Genomic DNA, 14760 nt, shown 5'->3' with positions numbered 1-14760 from the left:
AATCCGGTTATTTTGTTTCCATCCCCACCGCACGCACCCCAGAGCCACACCCCTAAGATAGATAGTGGGATCACGGATGTGATGGACTCGCCTCCGCATGCGATGACGCGGCACGCCGCGTCATCGCCTGCTCTGGCTCATTCCTGTCTCGGCCTCGCAAGGGGAGGGGAGGGGGTCCCTCCCCCTGCTCGGCCTCGCGCTACCACATTGCTGCACTAGGTTTTGACAGGACGCAATGCTTTAAACCCAAAAAAATTTATCAAAAATTATTGATGAAGTTCAAATTGTAAAGACACAGAAGTTCGGGGGTTTGAAAAAACATCATATGTACATGTAAAAAAGCAGATTATACAGGACCAAAATTCTACTAAGTTCAGGTTAAATACCTACCGAAGTTCTACCGCTATTCGAAGTATGCAAACATGTTACAAAAAAAAGTATGCATGCATACTTGGGACTAATCCCATGGTTGCACACGGGACAAACTCAAAACCAAATTCAAAAATTGAAAATTACAAAAAAAACAAACATATAAATATAGAGCACAATGTTGCACCACCTTGAAATGTGGAAATCCAGAAGTTCAATCACTGGTACAATAGAAGTCCAACTTTGACTACAGACCTTAGATGATCCAAAAAATATCCCCGAAGATAGATTAAAATAAGTAATTAAAACAACAAACATAATTAAAAATAAAAAGAAGTTCAAATAGTGATGTTATAGAAGTCCGGGGTTTTGTAAAACCTCAAATTAACATGTTAAAAACAATTAGCATACAGAAGTTCAGGATAGATATTAAGTGAAGTCCAACAAAATATTAGAAGAACGAAAACAAACTAGAAAAAAAAGAAAAATATATGCATATCCATCGGCCAATTAATTCCATGGTCGCTCATGGGACTTAGTAAAAAACAATCAAAACAAAGCAAGAATGAAAAATGACAGGAAAAAAGGAAAGAAATATAGAGGACTTGCTGCATTACCTTGCAACGAAGGAAAAGCAGAAGTTCAAGTATGACAACGCAGAAGTCCAGCACAGAAACCCGGCCCGACCCACAGGATCCACCTGATCCCGAGGCCGCCCCGACAGGATCCACCTGATCCCCTGATCCCGATCCTGAGCCGCCCCAGCCCCTACAGGATCCAACGAAGGAAAAGCAGAAGTTCAGGTATGGCAAACGCAGAAGTCCAGCTTGTACAACGACCATTAGATGATCTAGAAATAAAGAACGAACGAATTCGTCCGAAGCATAAAACCATCTCCGCAAGATTACAACACGTCCGCACCCCCTTGAAAATGATCTGGCAACTCCCTTTCGACAACAAAATGACCAGAGGGCAAATTTCAAAACCGCAAAAATAACGTGTGCAAAAAGCCGCGGGAGTGCCAACATCAAATCGCTAGAAATCAAACCGTATGGACCATCCCGATTAAAATTAACGACTTAGTAAGCCTTGAATTTCACTAAAGTACGCAAATCAGCCAGCAAACTTTACAAAAAAAGAGAAATCAACGGAAGCGCAGGCTGCGTCTCGGGCAGATGAAGAACACGGGTGATTTCAAAATTGTTTGAAATAACAAGAATTTGTAAACCAAACTCGTACCAAAACCTAATTCCCATCATGCCAGAGCTTCGACAACATCCACAACATGCATTAAACTTGTAACAGACGCAAGTTCATCACAACCCCGAGAGCAAATTCGCTAATGACCGGAATTCCTATTTAAAACGAGCATTTAGTTGCTAAAAACTGTTTACGGATTACACTTACATCGCAAACAATACGACCGACCAGAATAATTCGCGGGGAAAGGCACGTTTGCGAAGATAGCACGAAGGCCGGGTTCGTATAGAGGGAAGTTCAGGCGCGTAACTCAGGCAGTTCAGGTTGTGATTAGAATATTATTCTGATCCCGCGATCAGAATAGTGTTTATATATATATATATATATATATATATATATATATATATATATATATAGAGAGAGAGAGAGAGAGAGAGAGAGAGAGAGCATGGATTTGCTATCCACAATAACTAGGGTGGATGTTATCGGAACCGTCCATGCTCTTTGAGATCCGCACCTTTGGGTGGATAAGGTTCTGAATTGCTGAATTTCGCCATGACGCAAGAGGAAAGCTCAGCTGAACCTTTATGGAGGTGTAGCCCCGAAATGGCAACCTAGCGTCCGAGTTTTCAGATGCAGTAAGAGCAAAAAATGTTGCGTCTTTCTCAACCGGCCATGGTCGCCAGGGAGCTACTTCGGGCAAACTTCTGCATTGGCTGATGGTGGTCATTTACTAATTAAAAGTTCTGAGCTGCCAAGGGCGGTATGGGCATTTAAATCTTTCCATTTTCGTCTAGCTAAATGAACATGGTTCGGCACCGTTCGGATAGATAAATGAACTGCGGCGCGTGAGGAACTCGTTTTTGCAGCTGAAAAGGCCTGTGGAATGCAGCCAAAAGTGTCTACAGAGTAAATGTGGTTTCATTGTCTCGGCCGGGCCAAAATTTTCTGGTTACAAAAGAGGATACAAAGTTCAAACAATTGCAAAGAAAAGTGTGGATTGCTGCAAGTAGCTTGAACAAAGGGTGTACAAGAAAAATTCACACCACCATCAGGCCATGGGGCAGAGGCAACATCGAGCGGATAACGATGGGTAAGCCTGACCGCCATGGAGGAGAAGGGCTAATAAAGAGGGGGATCCGGGAGCTCTTCCTCTCCTCCTGCAACTCGAGGATGACCCGCACCACAGACCAGTGGAGAATCCATCCCGGAGCTGACGACCTCGGCGCGTCGACACACTGCTACCCGTAGCGGGGATAGCGCATGTCGCCATGGTCGTGGGAGACGACGACCTCCCGCATCAGAGGAGGACGATGGAGACGGCACCCAGCGACCCACGCCGTGGTGGGATGGGCGAGCGTCCCCTCGGCTGGGCTCGTGGTCATTGTACGGGTTTGGGAGGGAAGGGTGGCCGGCTTGCTAGGAGATGAGTGGCTTATGGATTCAGCCGGATCTCAGGTGGCTAGGAACAAGGGGAGACGGTTGCACTAGGGAGGAGGAAGGGGAGGTTGGCTGGGGCTGGTCGGGAAGGGGAGTTTTGGCCGGCTGGGACTGCTAGATTTGATAGGGAAAGGAAAAGAGGCCGGAGAGCTTCATTGGTGGTGAAGGAGAGAAGGGGACGCTGCTCTCCCTCCAGATCTCGGGTGGCTCGCATGGCAAAGAATGGGATTTGAGAGAAAAGTGATGGGGCCATGTTCACATGTGGTGGCTCGGTGAGACGTGCTGAATGCATACCAGAGGAGAGATAAGAGGCAGAGATTAGAGAAGAGAGGACTCCCTTTGACCGTGGTGTACGTGCTACCTGGTCAAGACTGTATATAGTACTCCCTCCGGTCCTTTTTACTCTGCATATAAGAATTGTCTGAAGTCAAATTTTATAAAGTTTGACCATATTTATATAAAAAATATTAACATCCACAATGCTAAATTTATACAATATGAAAACTAAGATCAGGACGCATCTAATGTTATTGATTTCATATTCTGAATGTTGGTATTTTTTCCGATAAACTTGGTCAAAGTTTACGAGGTTTGACTTCAGACAAATCTTATATGTGAACTAAAACGGACCGGAGGGAGTACTGTATATCAAGTATTGTAGCAGTTGCCGTGTGTGTTTGCGTTATTTGTACAGAGTAGAAACCCGGTGTCCCTGACATCATACGTTACCCAAACGTTTTTGTTTTCTAGTACATGGAAAGATTCCTAGGCGGTTCAGTTAACCATGACATGAGAGTAGCTCATGGTCACGTGTGCTCCTTTCTCTTTTTTCTCTCAACCTATATTACTTACTAGTACTACACGTGGTTTTTAGATAGCACAAATAATGATACTTGGACTATTTCAGTTAAAATTGGATGCCCAACAAAAAGATATTTTTTCCAATCTCTCTGTCACGTAGAAGTAAAGAGGAATAGAGTGAGAAAGATATAGAGATGGAAAAATATTTTTTATCTCTGTTTCTCAAACACTCACATGTACTACGAGCGGTGCCGAGTTATACAAGGGAATACGCTCAAAGAAGTCCGAGACGACGGAGCGAATTGGTACAGTCGCGTCGCCCCATGTGGGTGACAACCCTATAGCTGCCACCTTCCTCGCTTCCTAGCTCCTCCCTTGCTGCTGCTTGAGATAGCCGTCAGGCAAGCCTAGGGCGTTATCGAGGAAGGTGGCGGCAGGGCCTCTGCTGCTCCACCTTGCGCATGGAGGGCATCGGGCTTCGATGCGGCAGACCCGGATGGACAGCGCCACCAACCGTGATGCAAGGTGGCGAGGGAGTGGACCGGAGTTCTCGAGCGTGCGGGAGGTGGATCGGTGTTACATCTATCGCATGGACGAAGGTGGGTCTCGGCCGCATGGCTCATCGTGGCCTCGACGACGGACGTGTGTTAATGGACGCAGCAGGATGGTGGCGCTGTCTAGCGTCTTGGTGACGTCGACGGTAGAAAGGCCTCGCAAGGTCGATGCATTGATCGCTCCTGAAGGAGGGACGACAAAAGATGGCGGTGGCTGATTCTAGAGCATGTGCATGCGTTGTGTGCAGAGGGTCTACCAGACCAGTTGGTACTCTCCGCAATAGGAGTGAAAGGAGACGCCTTATACTCCTCCTACAATGGCGGGTGCTCCTTTATACGGGCGAGGGATGGCGATGGCTTGGAAATGGATGGCGCGATGGCGCCCCCGGATGGCGGTCCACATGGTTGCCTCTCTAGGGGAAACATCACGGCTGTGGTGACTCTCCCCCTTGATCGTGTGGGCGACGGGACGGGTAGAGGCGGGTGACTTGGGCGCCTTCCGTGTCTTTGCAGTGGCGACACTCTGATCCGGATCTAGGGATCTATCCTCGCCGAGCTTATCATGACCGCAATGCTCACTCAAGAACCTCCCACTAGTAGAAAAAGGGTCATCTGTCCCGGTTGGTAAGGGCCTTTTGTCCCGGTTGTTCAATCGGGACTAAAGGGTCGTTACTAATGCCCTAGCCCTTTAGTCCCGGTTCTTACACGAACTGGGACAGATGGGCCTCCACGTGGCCGTTGCGGCCAGCCCAGGCAGGAGGGCCTTTGGTCCCGGTTGGTGACACCAACCGGGACCAAAAGGCATCCACGCGTTAGCATTTCAGTGGTTGGGGTTTTTGTTTTTTTGTTGAAAGGGGGAGGGTTTAGGGGGTAATTTAGGGTGTGTAAGCTAGCTAACAGAGAGAACTGTCCTCTCTTATTTTAGTGCTTGATTTACCAACGCTACTGCTATGCCTAAACATGGCTTAGATTAAAGTGAAGGCAACATGTGGTGCATGTCGAAAGTAATATTAATCCTAACTTGATCAAGTTTGGATTAGTACTACTTTCGACATGCACCACATGCGTCTTGCCTTCACTTCATTCCAATCCATGTTCATTTCACCCACTGATATATAATAACTCTTCATGCCCGCATCATGCATCATCATAATAACAAGTCCTACTAATCATCATCATACAACTTCTACTCGTTATTAATAACAAGTCATACGATCATCATCCTCATAGTCATCGAACCAACCCTACTTAATTGTTCTTAGCACATGATCATCAGTATTAGGTAGGACCTAAATACCCTCTTTAAGGTAAAATAGCATAAAACAATATAGACCCCGACTCTCCATTATGGAGAATGGAGATCATCCTGTCTCCAATTTTTGCGCTTCGCTTCCTTTTGCTTCCAAGAACCTCCTTAAGACTGTCCATACATTTTTTCCATTCTTTGATTTTCATGTCTCCACTTCTTTTAGAAATCCGGTATGGACAGTTGAGATTCGTAGGATGACCTGGTTGTATGTTCAAAAGATCAAGCCTACCATTCTGATACATCAAATGAGGCACACAATCCTCTGGGATTATCTGTTAAAAAACATAGTAATAACTTCATAGTTAGCAATGATGTACTAGTTTTAGAAGTATGCAAAAGATGCACGAATGTCGTAATAGTAAGAATCTTACCAGGGTATCTCCATAGTAGTTACCGTAGTTCAACACGTGCACTAGTGGCACGTATTGACCATAATGTGGAGGAGTTTTACAATAGATATTGTAATTCTCAAGATCAGTACAAAATCCGACCAGATGAGTTTTCTCCTTATAAGTTAACTCAGAGCCATCGGTGTAGTAGGTTCTATCTACCATCTTCCGCACATTGTTTGAACAATCAAAATAAGCTGTCAATGAAAATAAGCTGTCAACTATTTTGAAATGAATAATATAAATTAGCTAATAACTATGTTTGAGAAACTCACATAGCGGTAGAATTGGAGGCGTGTCAACAAGGACCCAAATGTCCATATTGTCTTGCTCGATGTCAGGATCACCAAGATCCATGGTGACAAGCATACCCTCATCAAAACCATACATCTTGCAAAATGCTTCCCAATTTTTGCAACCAAAATGAGTTACGCTCTCAGAATTATACAGATTTACTTCAAAATCTATATCATGATGGGTCCTTAGGTGAATTTTCTTTGTTTCCATACTTTCATGGTCTTCAAAACCCATCCTCTCCAAGACGTAGCATCTTGCATGGCATGGGATAAGCTAGTCGAATTGTAAAAGTTGAAAAGTACACGTTGAAATAGTTGAAGTCGTGCTTAATTACGAAAAATAACACTTGTCATCGTTGCGCACCGTTTTAACATTGAAGGTCTCCTCCAGCTTAATACTGAAGCACCGATCTTCATCCAGGTGAGGCCTGTCGCACTAACCTCGGTCGTCGTGGCACCAGTCGCACTCCCCCGGGAGACTTTCGTCGTCCGAGTACGGCATTTCCTATGTTCATAATTCAAATATTAAACGTCTACAATTAAATATATGTAATTTGACTGGTCTCACCTCGATGTCGGAGGGGGCGGTGACGGGGACGACGGCGGGGATGATGGAGGGGCCGGGGGCTCCTAGATTTCTGCGAAAACAAAAACCCTATAAGCTATCAACTAATCATATGCATACGCCTTGCATAGTGCTCTCCAATTTTAGCATTCAAAGTAGGAGTAGTTTTCCACTTTGAGCATTCAATAAGCAAAATCAAATCACAAAATAAAGTAGTATTCAAATTAGGATGCATTCAATTATAAGCAAAACTACATCATCTCCATGCGTCCGTACATCGTCGAATATTATCACTAATACACCTCGAATACTATCATACATATAGCATCGCTAGTACAGCTAGAACCGTAGTGCCCGACGGGTATCGGCACGGGCGGTGGACACCCAAAGGGACGGAACCATCATAGGATCATAGCTCCAGTGAGATCCCTGAAGAACCTGCCAGGTATTATCGAACCTGCCCTCCAACGCAACCATGTAGCGACGGACGTGCTGGTCCTCCTCGCTGACACGGTGACGTACCACCTCCGCGGTGTCCGGAAGCCTCGGTACCGTCACTGGCCCACGCGACCGCCGCCAAACAAGGATCGGGTCAACGACGGGCTGGCTCCTCACCAACCTACGCCCACCGGAAGGTAGCACCTCCCAAAACCAGCCCGGCGGAGCCCAGTCCCGGACATGGCCCCTCTGATCAAGCCAGCCTCCTCCGCCGAGTCGACGACGAGGATGCGGGATAGGCATCGTCGACGTCGATGCGGGAATAATTGCTTTAACTAAAAAAACAAACTACTTCTATTAATTTCCTTGCTAAAAATAAACTACTTCTATAGTAAAATAAACTAGTTTTGTTAAATCAACTAGTTCAACTACTAATTAAGCACTTACTATAAATAAAATAAAGTAGTGCTTACTAAAAATAAACTACTTCTATATATAGTAAAATAAAGTAGTTTTATTAATTAATCAACTAGTTCAACTAAAAATAAACTAACTTTAAATGCACTAACAATAGAACTAATAACCTAAAATGCACTAAATCAACTAACATTAAATGTAACTTTTGCAACACAATTTTTTCCTCTCCTCTTCTAACCATAAACATTGAACAAAAATAAAACTATACAGCCTAAAAATGCTATGAACAAAAAAAACTATGAACACATACACATACATCCATCCATACACATGCATATCCATCCATCCATACATACATACATACATCCATATACATACATACATACAAAAAGGGGCGGCGGTGTGGCGCAGGGGGGCGGCGGCGGCGCACGGATCGGGATGGGAAGGGGCTCACTGGGGGCTCGAGGCAGGACGGCGACGAGGCCGGTGACGAGGACGACGATGAGGCCAGCGACGAGGACGGCGGGCTCGTGGGGGAGGGGCTACGCGCGCGGCGAGGGCTCGGGGAGGAGCGGCTCGGGGACGGCGACGGCGACGGCGAGGACGACGTCGACGGCGGGTCAGGGGCGGGGCAACGGCGTCGGGGCAGGGGCTCGGGGCGGCGACGACGACGACGAGGAACGGCCTGGCGGCGTCGGGGGGAATGGGAGCAGTTGGCGAAATTTTCACAAGTTCTACCTTATATAGCAAAACCAATGGTACCGGTTCATGGCACCAACCGGTACCAATGCCCACCTATGGTCCCGGTTAGTGCCACGAACCGGGACCAAAGGTCTCTTTTCGGCAGCCCAAAGGGCGGGAAACTGAGGCCTATGGTCCCGGTTGGTGGCACGAACCGGGACCATACGTGGGCATTGGTACCGGTTGGTGCCACGAACCGGTACGAATGCCCACCTATGGTCCCGGTTGGTGGCATGAACTGGGACCATAGGCCTTGTGCTGGCACGGTGCGGTGGGAAGTTTAGTCCCACCTCGCTAGTTGAGAGGGGCTCGGAGTGGTTTATAAGCTTTGCTGCCGCCACCCTCTCGAGCTCCTCTCTATTGCAGGCTTACGGGCCTAATCTCTACTTTGCCATGCCTGTTGGGCCTATTGGGCCTTCTGCGGGCCTGAATCCTGGCCCATTGTAGGGTTTCTAGTCGTATTCAGGCCGTGGAGGTCCAGTAGGTGGCATTTTTTACTTTTTTTCTTTTTATTATTTTATTTCTACTTAAAACTGAATACTTATAGTTTTTTAGTGATTTCTTTTTTGCTTTTAGGTCACAAAAATTATAAACTTTCTATTAGTGCCATTAGTTTTAAAATTTATTTTTTTAAATGTATGTGAATCACTAGTTTTATGAATAAATTTACTATAAAATAGATTTTTGAGTGATTCCATTTCCTGTTATTTAATATTAATATGTTTTATCATTATACTCAATTTGGTAATTTTAGGTTATTTTAAATATCTATTTTAATCAAAACCAGATTTTGTTAATTTTTTTGCTATTAAATTATTTTTGCTATTAATGTTTTGAACAAAAAAATACTTTGTTAATATAAGATGCATAAATTTTATATAATTTTAGTTTCAAAAATACTAGAGGTTTATATAAGCTTTTTAGTTGATTCCTTTTGCTATTATAGTTTTATAAAAGCTTTTTAGTTGATTCCTTTTGCTATTGAAGAATATTATAGTTTTATTTTAGTTCATCATAACAGAATATTTTAATTGATTTTAGTTTTTTAGTTGATCATCACAAATATTATAGTTTTATGCATTTTATTATTTTTCATGCATTTACTGCTTTTTTGAGCTATAAGACCCGGAAATTGAAAAGCATTTCAAATGAACTCCGAAAAGGTTGAAAATTGGCCTGGTATCATCATTTCACCCACATAGCATGTGCAAGAAAGTTGAGAGGGTTACGGCAAAAACTAGATGCACTTCGTGTACAAAACGGACAATCTCTTTCGAAGTATCAGAATTTCATACGGAAACTCGTCTGTTACAAAGGGATTTCATTTTTTAAAACTTATTTGAACTCCTGACTTTTTGTGTGTTCAAAATGCACCATTCAAAGCCACATCATCAATTTTCAATCCTTTCTGACTTCATTTGTTATTTTTCATGCATTTACTAATTATTTTGAGTTATAAGACCCTAAAATTTAAAAGCATTTAAAAATAAACTCTGGAAAGGTTGAAAGTTGGCATGGTATCATCATTTCATCCACATAGCATGTGCAAGAAAGTTGAGAGGGTCCCGGCAAAAGGTGGATGCACTTCGTGTACAAAACGGACAATCTCTTTCAAAGTATCAGGATTTCATACGGAAACTCGTCTGTTACAAAGGGGTTTCATTTTTTAAAACTTATTTGAACTCCTGACTTTTTGTGTGTTCAAAATGCACCATTCAAAGCCACATCATCATTTTTCAATCCTTTCTGACTTCATTTATTATTTTTCATGCATTTACTAATTATTTTGAGCTATAAGACCCTAAAATTGAAAAGCATTTCAAATGAACTCTGAAAAGGTTGAAAGTTGGCATGGTATCATCATTTCATCCACATAGCATGTGTAAGAAAGTAGAGAGGGTTACGACAAAAACTGGATGCACTTCGTGTACAAAACGGACAATATGTTTCGAAGTATCACGATTTCATACGGAAACTCGTCTGTTACAAAGGGATTTCATTTTTTAAAACTTATTTAAACTCCTGACTTTTTGTGTGTTCAAAATGCACCATTCAAAGCCACATCATCAATTTTCAATCCTTTTTGACTTCATTTGTTATTTTTCATGCATTTACTAATTATTTTGAGCTACAAGACCCTAAAATTGAAAAGCATTTCAAATGAACTCTGAAAAGGTTGAAAGTTGGCATGGTATCATCATTTCATCCACATAACATGTCCAAGAAAGTAGAGAGGGTTACGGCAAAAACTGGATGCACTTCGTGTACAAAACGGACAATCTCTTTCGAAGTATCAGAATTTCATACGGAAACTCGTCTGTTACAAAGGGATTTCATTTTTTTAAACTTATTTGAACTCCTGACTTTTTGTGTGTTCAAAATGCACCATTCAAAGCCGCATCATCAATTTTCAATCCTTTCTGACTTCATTTGTTATTTTTCATGCATTTACTAATTATTTTGAGTTATAAGACCCTAAAATTTAAAAGCATTTCAAAATAAACTCTGGAAAGGTTGAAAGTTGGCATGGTATCATCATTTCATCCACATAGCATGTGCAAGAAAGTTGAGAGGGTCCCGGCGAAAGGTGGATGCACTTCGTGTACAAAACGGACAATCTCTTTCAAAGTATCAGGATTTCATATGGAAACTCGTCCGTTACAAAGGGATTTCATTTTTTAAAACTTATTTGAACTCCTGACTTTTTGTGTGTTTAAAATGCACCATTCAAAGCCACATCATCATTTTTCAATCCTTTCTGACTTCATTTGTTATTTTTCATGCATTTACTAATTATTTTGAGCTATAAGACCCTAAAATTGAAAAGCATTTCAAATGAACTCTAAAAAGGTTGAAAGTTGGCATGGTATCATCATTTCACCCACATAGCATGTGCTAAAAAGTTGAGAGGGTCCCGGCAAAAGGTGGATGCACTTCGTGAACAAAATGGACAATCTTTTTCGAAGTATCATGGTTTCGGACAAAAACTCATCTGTTACAAAGGGATTTCATTTTCTTGAACTTATTTGAACTCCAGACTTTTTGTGTGTTCAAAATGAACCATTCAAAGCAGAGACTGATTTTGAATGGTGCATATTCAACACGCAAAAAGTCTGTAAAGATCGCCAACCCCAACATAAAAAAATGAGCATAGGAGCGAGCTTGTTGTAGTTGGTCTAAAGGGGGAAATAAAGGACTGTCCCGCTACTACTTCCTTGATTCCCTGGAAAGAAGGAAGACCGAGGGTAACTAACTCTTCCTTCTGAAAAATCTATATCCCAGCTCGTTTTCATCGAGCCTTCCCCCCGTTTGGAGTATAGCCAAGTGGTAGATGCGCCCATAGAGAGAATTCAACCTAAATTCATAATAAATTTCTATGAATTTCAGAGAAATTCACTCTGAATTTAGGTCAAATTCCCTGTATAAAGGCATCTATTTTCATTTTGAGAGGAGCTCAACACGGTAGAGAGGGACGGGCTTATAAACCGGTGTGAGCGCCCTTCGGTTGGCGAGGTGGGACTAAACTTTGACCGCAACGAGGACCAACCCTTTAGTCCCGGTTTGTGCCACAAACCGGGACTAATGGTCATGGGCCAGGGGCGAGGCGCATTGGTCCCGGTTCGTGCGTGGAACCGGGACCAAAAGGTCCAGACGAACCGGGACCAGTGGCCCACGTGGCCCGGCCGGCCCCCTGGGCTCACGAACCGGGACTAATGCACCCCATGGGTCCCGGTTCGTGCAGAACCGGGACTAATGGGCTGGCCAAGCCCGAACGAAAGCCCTGTTTTCTACTAGTGTCCATGTAAGTTTTTCTCTATACGTGTGTGTTCAATCAAATGTAGCTCGATATAGCATCACTGCAACACTCACACAAGAACCTCTGTTTTACATTGTCAGAACCATGCATACCCACCCGAGGACAACTTTTGCTGATATCCATGGATTACTCGAGAGCCTCCATTAAAGCATATTATTCCCGAGAGAAAAGGAAATATAAGTTGATTCGGGTGTCCATTTTTCGACTCCCGGCGTAAGTTTTTTAACATTTGTGTGTGTTACATCAGATGTGAGAGGGAGGAGCAAAAATTAGCTAGATATAGCATTAAGGCGACGCTTACACAAGAACCTCCGTTTTACATTGTCGGAACCATGCATACCAACCGGAGGGGAACCTTTTGTGTGTGACAAAAACCTTCTCTATAAGGTGGTTGTTGCACAAGAACCTCCGTTTTGTATTGTCGGCACCATTTGTGCACGGGGGAACCTTCTCTATAAGTTTCTTACGATGCGTGCGCGTTAAATCAGATGTTAAAGAACTAAAGAGGGAGGGAGCAACAACTAGGTAGCATCACCGCAACGCTTACACCAGAACCTCTGTTTTACATTGTCGGAACCATGCATATCAGCTGAAGTGGAACTTTTTGTGTGTGCCCGAGAACCTTCTCTATAAACTGGTTGTTGCACAAGAACCTCCCTTTTGTATTGCCGGCACCATTTGTGCACCGCGGAACCTTCTCTATAAGTTTCTTACAATGCATGCACGTTAAATCATATGTTAAAGGACTAACTCTATAGAGATATATTTGAGCCTCACCATATCTCTTGTTGGAACGTATGTTAAAACACACTCACGAGAGAGAGAGAGAGAGAGAGAGAGAGAGAGAGAGAGAGAGAGAGAGAGAGAGAGAGAGAGAGAGAGAGAGAGAGAGAGAGAGATGAAAATAGAACGAGGTCATGAGTCACGACTATACGGATGGTCGAGATCGATCGTCAGAGGGAGCTGCTCGACCGGGTTAGTGGACTGCGAACGTAATGGGCATGATATAAAATGTGCATCGTCCAGTTTAAAGAGTACACACATACCATTGTGCAAGGTTCGCGCAATGTAAAATAAGGGTTCCCATGTCAGTATGTCAATATGTGGATAGTAGACCACCGTGAGGGGTCTAACTTGCATGCACTAATAATTGTCAGTCCATAATTATTGTTTTCTCTTATGCCAACTATATAATGATATATTTGTGCTTCACCACATCTCTTGTTGGAACGTAGATTCCAAGGCGACACCTTCAACAAGTGTACGACATTGTAGTGGCCTCACCGCCCGATCCAAAGGACTTGGGTTTTCACCAGGAGCAATCCAAAGGAGAGAGAGTAGCTGCAACGATGCTCTCAAGAAGAAAACAACGGCCACAGACGCCATCGTCGTCGTCCTGGCGAAGGCGAGATAGGAAATAAACCCCGCCATCGTTGTCGTACTATAGGGTTAGCTTGAGTAAGGGGGCCAACACATAATGTTACGGTAATTAGTAACAACTTTTCTAAGATATTTACTCTGCCACTGCGTCCTCCTTTTCACAATCTCTCAGAGCATCTACAGGCGAGCATAGCTAATTTGACACCTCAAACGTCAGCCGACACGGCCAGACAATGATCGGCGTGCCGTTTTGACTCCTCATATCTTCTGCCAAAATAATCACACCCCTCAAATTGTGCTCATCATTTCTTTTGGTATTTTGACGACTGGGAGCGTAGCGGCGGCAACAAGCACAACCGCGTGAGCACACGAGCACGACAGACAGTGCTAGCGCGATAGCCAGAACGCAGCCGCCAACGCGAGCAACGAGCACATCGGCCATGGCGCGGTGCGGCACAACAGCACACACGGGCAATCCCAGCGGCAGCTAGCCCGCACGGGGCTGCACAGACACGGTGGTCGCGAAGCACACATTATAGCGACAGCTAGCACGAGGGCAATGGTGCGAATGCGCCGGCCGGCACGCACACAGCGGCCAGGGTACGGGGCTGCGTGGATGCGCCGACCGACACGCACACCGCGGCCAGCATGCGGCGACCGTAGCAGTCAGAGGCAGGACATGGCGGCCGTGGCTGGAAGAGGCAGTCAGATGTGCATCGCGAAGAGATAGAGACAGAGATGACGATTGAGTGGCTGCATGTGGGGTCGAGTGGAGCTGCCCGCCGTGCCCGGACAGTCTCATATTTCCCACAAATTTGAGATGGGTTTAGGTGCGCCTGTCAGTCCGAACGTCTACGATGGAAATGAAGTTTTTGACTGGATCTATCTTTTTGACTGGGCACTGACCGGACGGACGTTTGAAGAGGATACGGAGTCCGGGTGTACATGCTCTCAACCAGCTCGGCTTCGCTATGAAAGAAAGGAAAACGGGCACTGAAATCCTTCAACTCTTAGCGACTCCAAGAGATTCGTTCAACTCGCGAC

Source organism: Triticum aestivum, chromosome 7D, assembly GCF_018294505.1.
Source record: "Triticum aestivum cultivar Chinese Spring chromosome 7D, IWGSC CS RefSeq v2.1, whole genome shotgun sequence".
In the NCBI taxonomy this organism is placed as follows: Eukaryota; Viridiplantae; Streptophyta; class Magnoliopsida; order Poales; family Poaceae; genus Triticum; species Triticum aestivum.
Note: the sequence above shows the minus strand (reverse complement) of the source record.